Raw genomic sequence first — 8,886 nt, 5'->3', positions numbered from 1 at the left:
ATGAATAGACCTTAGGTTGTAAAAGAAGTATTAAACATATCAAAATACAATTTGAACACATGAAATGGTTTTTCAAGGGTGTATCCTAGGTGTTTGAATCAATTAATAGACCTTAGAACATACGAAAACACAATTTTAACACATGAGATTGTTTTTCAACAATATTCATAAGTGTTTCAATCAATTAATAGACTAAGATTGTAAAAGAAATATTGAACATATCAAAACACAATTTGAACACTTGGAATTGGTTTTCAAAGATATCATAAGTGTTTTCTATCAATTAATAGCGAAAAGAAAAGAACAAGTTGCAAACATTAAGTTAAGTAATACGCTTGTTTTCAATAGTTAAGATACTTTTAATAAACTATTATTATACAGAACATTCACTTTCTTATAGTTTCCTAGGTTATAAAACCTTAGATTGTAAATGAAAGAAGTATTAAACATATCAAAACACAATTATAACACATGAAATTTTTTTTCAAAGATATCATAAGTGTTTCAATCAATGAATAGACCTTAGGTTGTAAAAGAAGTATTAAACATATCAAAATACAATTTGAACACATGAAATGGTTTTTCATGGGTGTATCCTAGGTGTTTGAATCAATTAATAGACCTTAGAACATACGAAAACACAATTTTAACACATGAGATTGTTTTTCAACGATATTCATAAGTGTTGCAATCAATTAATAGACTAAGATTGTAAAAGAAATATTGAACAATTTTAACACATGGAATTGGTTTTGAAAGATATCATAAGTGTTTTCAATCAATTAATAGCGAAAAGAAAAGAACAAGTTGCAAAGATTTAGTTAAGTAATACGCTTGTTTTCAATAGTTAAGATACTTTTAATAAACTATTATTATACAAAATATTCACTTTCTTATAGTTTCCTAGGTTATAAAACCATAGATTGTAAATGAAAAAAGTATTAAACATATCAAAGCACAATTTTAACACATGAAATTGTTTTTCAAAGATATCATAAGTGTTTCAATCAATGAATAGACCTTAGGTTGTAAAAGAAGTATTAAACATATCAAAATAGAATTTAAACACATGAAATGGTTATTCAAGGGTCTATCCTAGGTGTTTGAATCAATTAATAGACCTTACAACTTACGAAAACACAATTTTAACACATGAGATTGTTTTTCAACGATATTCATTAGTGTTTCAATCAATTAATAGACTAAGATTGTAAAAGAAATATTGAACGATTTTAATAAATGGAATTAGTTTTCAAAGATATCATAAGTGTTTTCAATCAATTAATAGCGAAAAGAAAAAAACAAGTTGCAAACATTTAGTTAAGTAATACGCTTGTTTTCAATAGTTAAAATACTTTTAATAAACTATTATTATACAGAACATTCACTTTCTGATAGTTTCCTAGGTTATAAAACCTTAGATTGTAAATGAAAGAAGTATTAAACATATCAAAACACAATTTTAACACATGAAATTTTTTTTCAAAGATATCACAAGTGTTTCAATCAATGAATAGACCTTAGGTTGTAAAAGAAGTATTAAACATATCAAAATATAATTTGAACACATGAAATGGATATTCAAGGGTCTATCCTAGGTGTTTGAATTAATTAATAGACCTTAGAACATACGAAAACACCATTTTAACACATGAGATTGTTTTTCAACGATATTCATAAGTGTTTAAATCAATTAATAGACTAAGATTGTAAAAGAAATATTGAACAATTTTAACACATGGAATTTGTTTTGAAAGATATCATAAGTGTTTTCAATCAATTAATAGCGAAAAGAAAAGAACAAATTGCAAACATTTAGTTAAGTAATACGCTTGTTTTCAATAGTTAAGATACTTTTAATAAACTATTATTATACAGAACATTCACTTTCTTATAGTTTCATAGGTTATAAAACCTTAGATTGTAAATGAAAGAAGTATTAAACATATCAAAACACAATTTTAACACATGAAATTGTTTTTCAAAGATATCATAAGTGTTTCAATCAATGAATAGACCTTAGGTTGTAAAAGAAGTATTAAACATATCAAAATACAATTTGAACACATGAAATGGTTTTTCAAGGGTGTATGCTAGGTGTTTGAATCAATTAATAGACCTTAGAACATACGAAAACCCAATTTTAACACAGGAGATTGTTTTTCGACGATATTCATATGTGTTTCAATCAATTAATAGACTAAGATTGTAAAAGAAATATTGAAAAATTTTAACACATGGAATAGATTTTCAAAGATATCATAAGTGTTTTCAATCAATTAATAGCGAAAAGAAAAGAACAAGTTGCAAACATTTAGTTAAGTAATACGCTTGTTTTCAATGGTTAAGATACTTTTAATAAACTATTATTATACAGAACATTCACTTTCTTATAGTTTCCTAGGTTATAAAACCTTAGATTGTAAATGAAAGAAGTATTGAACATATCAAAACACAATTTTAACACATGAAATTGTTTTTCAAAGATATCATAAGTGTTTCAATCAATGAATAGACCTTAGGTTGTAAAAGAAGTATTAAACATATCAAAATACAATTTGAACACATGAAATGGTTTTTCAAGGGTGTATCCTAGGTGTTTGAATCAATTAATAGACCTTAGAACATACGAAAACACAATTTTAACACATGAGATTGTTTTTCAACGATATTCATAAGTGTTTCAATCAATTAATAGAATAAGATTGTAAAAGAAATATTCAACAATTTTAACACATGGAATTGGTTTTGAAAGATATTATAAGTGTTTTCAATCAATTATAAGCGAAAAGAAAAGAACAAGTTGCAAACATTTAGTTAAGTAATACGCTTGTTTTCAATAGTTAAGATACTTTTAATAAACTATTATTATACAGAACATTCACTTTCTTATAGTTTCCTAGGTTATAAAACCTTAGATTGTAAATGAAAGAAGTATTAAACATATCAAAACACAATTTTAACACATGAAATTGTTTTTCAAAGATATCATAAGTGTTTCAATCAATGAATAGACCTTAGGTTGTAAAAGAAGTATTAAACATATCAAAATACAATTTGAACACATGAAATGGTTTTTCATGGGTGTATCCTAGGTGTTTGAATCAATTAATAGAACTTAGAACATACGAAAACACAATTTTAACACATGAGATTGTTTTTCAACGATATTCATAAGTGTTGCAATCAATTAATAGACTAAGATTGTAAAAGAAATATTGAATAATTTTAACACATGGAATTGGTTTTGAAAGATATCATAAGTGTTTTCAATCAATTAATAGCGAAAAGAAAAGAACAAGTTGCAAAGATTTAGTTAAGTAATACGCTTGTTTTCAATAGTTAAGATAATTTTAATAAACTATTATTATACAGAATATTCACTTTCTTATAGTTTCCAAGGTTATAAAACCATAGATTGTAAATGAAAAAAGTATTAAACATATCAAAGCACAATTTTAACACATGAAATTGTTTTTCAAAGATATCATAAGTATTTCAATCAATGAATAGACCTAGGTTGTAAAAGAAGTATTCAACATATCAAAATATAATTTGAACACATGAAATGGTTATTCAAGGGTCTATCCTAGGTGTTTGAATCAATTAATAGACCTTAGAACTTACGAAAACACAATTTTAACACATGAGATTGTTTTTCAACGATATTCATAAGTGTTTCAATCAATTAATAGACTAAGATTGTAAAAGAAATATTGAACATATCAAAACACAATTTGAACACATGGAATTGGTTTTCAAAGATATCATAAGTGTTTTCAATCAATTAATAGCGAAAAGAAAAGAACAAGTTGCAAACATTTAGTTAAGTAATACGCTTGTTTTCAATAGTTAAGATACTTTTAATAAACTATTATTATACAGAACATTCACTTTCTTATAGTTTCCTAGGTTATAAAACCTTAGATTGTAAATGAAAGAAGTATTAAACATATCAAAACACAATTTAAACACATTAAATTGTTTTTCAAAGATATCATAAGTGTTTCAATCAATGAATAGACCTTAGGTTGTAAAAGAAGTATTAAACATATCAAAATACAATTTGAACACATGAAATGGTTTTTCATGGGTGTATCCTAGGTGTTTGAATCAATTAATAGACCTTAGAACATACGAAAACACAATTTTAACACATGAGATTGTTTTTCAACGATATTCATAAGTGTTGCAATCAATTAATAGACCTTAAAACATACGAAAACCCAATTTTAACACAGGAGATTGTTTTTCGACGATATTCATATGTGTTTCAATCAATTAATAGACTAAGATTGTAAAAGAAATATTGAACAATTTTAACACATGGAATTGGTTTTGAAAGATATCATAAGTGTTTTCAATCAATTAATAGCGAAAGGAAAAGAACAAATTGCAGACATTTAGTTAAGTAATACGCTTGTTTTCAATAGTTAAGATACTTTTAATAAACTATTATTATACAGAACATTCACTTTCTTATAGTTTCCTAGGTTATAAAACCTGAGATTGTAAATGAAAGAAGTATTAAACATATCAAAACACAATTTTAACACGTGAAATTGTTTTTCAAAGATATCATAAGTGTTTCAATCAATGAATAGACCTTAGGTTGTAAAAGAAGTATTAAACATATCAAAATACAATTTGAACACATGAAATGGTTTTTCAAGGGTGTATCCTAGGTGTTTGAATCAATTAATAGACCTTAGAACATACGAAAACACAATTTTAACACATGAGATTGTTTTTCAACAATATTCATAAGTGTTTCAATCAATTAATAGACTAAGATTGTAAAAGAAATATTGAACATATCAAAACACAATTTGAACACTTGGAATTGGTTTTCAAAGATATCATAAGTGTTTTCTATCAATTAATAGCGAAAAGAAAAGAACAAGTTGCAAACATTAAGTTAAGTAATACGCTTGTTTTCAATAGTTAAGATACTTTTAATAAACTATTATTATACAGATCATTCACTTTCTTATAGTTTCCTAGGTTATAAAACCTTAGATTGTAAATGAAAGAAGTATTAAACATATCAAAACACAATTTTAACACCTGAAATTGTTTATCAAAGATATCATAAGTGTTTCAATCAATGAATAGACCTTAGGTTGTAAAAGAAGTATTAAACATATCAAAATACAATTTGAACACATGAAATGGTTTTTCAAGGGTGTATCCTAGGTGTTTGAATCAATTAATTGACCTTAGAACATACGAAAACACAATTTTAACACATGAGATTGTTTTTCAACGATATTCATAAGTGTTTCAATCAATTAATAGACTAAGATTGTAAAAGAAATATTGAACGATTTTAAGACATGGAATTGGTTTTCAAAGATATCATAAGTGTTTTCAATCAATTAATAGCGAAAAGAAAAAAACAAGTTGCAAACATTTAGATAAGTAATACGCTTGTTTTCAATAGTTAAGATACTTTTAATAAACTATTATTATACAGAATATTCACTTTCTTATAGTTTCCTAGGTTATAAAACCATAGATTGTAAATGAAAAAAGTATTAAACATATCAAAGCACAATTTTAACACATGAAATTGTTTTTCAAAGATATCATAAGTGTTTCAATCAATGAATAGACCTTAGGTTGTAAAAGAAGTATTAAACATATCAAAATAGAATTTGAACACATGAAATGGTTATTCAAGGGTCTATCCTAGGTGTTTGAATCAATTAATAGACCTTACAACTTACGAAAACACAATTTTAACACATGAGATTGTTTTTCAACGATATTCATTAGTGTTTCAATCAATTAATAGACTAAGATTGTAAAAGAAATATTGAACGATTTTAAGACATGGAATTGGTTTTCAAAGATATCATAAGTGTTTTCAATCAATTAATAGCGAAAAGAAAAAAACAAGTTGCAAACATTTAGTTAAGTAATACGCTTGTTTTCAATAGTTAAGATACTTTTAATAAACTATTATTATACAGAATATTCACTTTCTTATAGTTTCCAAGGTTATAAAACCATAGATTGTAAATGAAAAAAGTATTAAACATATCAAAGCACAATTTTAACACATGAAATTGTTTTTCAAAGATATCATAAGTGTTTCAATCAATGAATAAACCTTAGGTTGTAAAAGAAGTATTCAACATATCAAAATATAATTTGAACACATGAAATGGTTATTCAAGGGTCTATCCTAGGTGTTTGAATCAATTAATAGACCTTAGAACTTACGAAAACACAATTTTAACACATGAGATTGTTTTTCAACGATATTCATAAGTGTTTCAATCAATTAATAGACTAAGATTGTAAAAGAAATATTGAACATATCAAAACACAATTTGAACACATGGAATTGGTTTTCAAAGATATCATAAGTGTTTTCAAACAATTAATAGCGAAAAGAAAAGAACAAGTTGCAAACATTTAGTTAACTAATACGCTTGTTTTCAATAGTTAAGATATTTTTAATAAACTATTATTATACAGAACATTCACTTTCTTATAGTTTCCTAGGTTATAAAACCTTAGATTGTAAATGAAAGAAGTATTAAACATATCAAAACACAATTTTAACACATGAAATTGTTTTCCAAAGATATCATAAGTGTTTCAATCAATGAATAGACCTTAGGTTCTAAAAGAAGTATTAAACATATCAAAATACAATTTGAACACATGAAATGGTTTTTCAAAGGTGTATCCTAGGTGTTTGAATCAATTGATAGACCTTAGAACATACGAAAACACAATTTTAACACATGAGATTGTTTTTCAACGATATTCATAAGTGTTTCAATCAATTAATAGACTAAGATTGTAAAAGAAATATTCAACAATTTTAACACATGGAATTGGTTTTCAAAGATATTATAAGTGTTTTCAATCAATTATAAGCGAAAAGAAAAGAACAAGTTGCAAACATTTAGTTAAGTAATACGCTTGTTTTCAATAGTTAAGATACTTTTAATAAACTATTATTATACAGAACATTCACTTTCTTATAGTTTCCTAGGTTATAAAACCTTAGATTGTAAATGAAAGAAGTATTAAACATATCAAAACACAATTTTAACACATGAAATTGTTTTTCAAAGATATCATAAGTGTTTCAATCAATGAATAGACCTTAGGTTGTAAAAGAAGTATTAAACATATCAAAATACAATTTGAACACATGAAATGGTTTTTCATTGGTGTATGCTAGGTGTTTGAATCAATTAATAGACCTTAGAACATACGAAAACACAATTTTAACACATGAGATTGTTTTTCAACGATATTCATAAGTGTTGCAATCAATTAATAGACTAAGATTGTAGAAGAAATATTGAACAATTTTAACACATGGAATTGGTTTTGAAAGATATCATAAGTGTTTTCAATCAATTAATAGCGAAAAGAAAAGAACAAGTTGCAAAGATTTAGTTAAGTAATACGCTTGTTTTCAATAGTTAAGATACTTTTAATAAACTATTATTATACAGAATATTCACTTTCTTATAGTTTCCTAGGTTATAAAACCATAGATTGTAAATGAAAAAAGTATTAAACATATCAAAGCACAATTTTAACACATGAAATTGTTTTTCAAAGATATCATAAGTGTTTCAATCAATGAATAGACCTTAGGTTGTAAAAGAAGTATTAAACATATCAAAATAGAATTTGAACACATGAAATGGTTATTCAAGGGTCTATCTTAGGTGTTTGAATCAATTAATAGACCTTACAACTTACGAAAACACAATTTTAACACATGAGATTGTTTTTCAATGATATTCATAAGTGTTTCAATCAATTAATAGACTAAGATTGTAAAAGAAATATTGAACATATCAAAAACACAATTTGAACACATGGAATTGGTTTTCAAAGATATCATAAGTGTTTTCAATCAATTAATAGCGAAAAGAAAAGAACAAGTTGCAAACATTTAGTTAAGTAATACGCTTGTTTTCAATAGTTAAGATACTTTTAATAAACTATTATTATACAGAACATTCACTTTCTTATAGTTTCATAGGTTATAAAACCTTAAATTGTAAATGAAAGAAGTATTAAACATATCAAAACACAATTTTAACACATGAAATTGTTTTTCAAAGATATCATAAGTGTTTCAATCAATGAATAGACCTTAGGTTCTAAAAGAAGTATTAAACATATCAAAATACAATTTGAACACATGAAATGGTTTTTCAAGGGTGTATCCTAGGTGTTTGAATCAATTAATAGACCTTAGAACATACGAAAACCAAATTTTAACACATGAGATTGTTTTTCAACGATATTCATATGTGTTTCAATCAATTAATAGACTAAGATTCTAAAAGAAATATTGAAAAATTTTAACACATGGAATAGGTTTTCAAAGATATCATAAGTATTTTCAATCAATTAATAGCGAAAAGAAAAGAACAAGTTGCAAACATTTAGTTAAGTAATACGCTTGTTTTCAATGGTTAAGATACTTTTAATAAACTATTATTATACAGAACATTCACTTTCTTATAGTTTCCTAGGTTATAAAACCTTAGATTGTAAATGAAAGAAGTATTAACGTATCAAAACACAATTTTAACACATGAAATTATTTTTCTAAGATATCATAAGTGTTTCAATCAATGAATAGACCTTAGGTTGTAAAAGAAGTATTAAACATATCAAAATACAATTTGAACACATGAAATGGTTTTTCAAGGGTGTATCCTAGGTGTTTGAATCAATTAATAGACCTTAGAACATACGAAAACACAATTTTAACACATCAGATTGTTTTTCAACGATATTCATAAGTGTTTCCATGAATTAATAGACTAAGATTGTAAAAGAAATATTGAACAATTTTCACACATGGAATTGGTTTTCAAAGATATCATAAGTTTT

This window comes from Phaseolus vulgaris, chromosome 8, assembly GCF_051622355.1.
Source record: "Phaseolus vulgaris cultivar YP4 chromosome 8, ASM5162235v1, whole genome shotgun sequence".
In the NCBI taxonomy this organism is placed as follows: Eukaryota; Viridiplantae; Streptophyta; class Magnoliopsida; order Fabales; family Fabaceae; genus Phaseolus; species Phaseolus vulgaris.
This window is presented reverse-complemented; position numbering follows the sequence as displayed.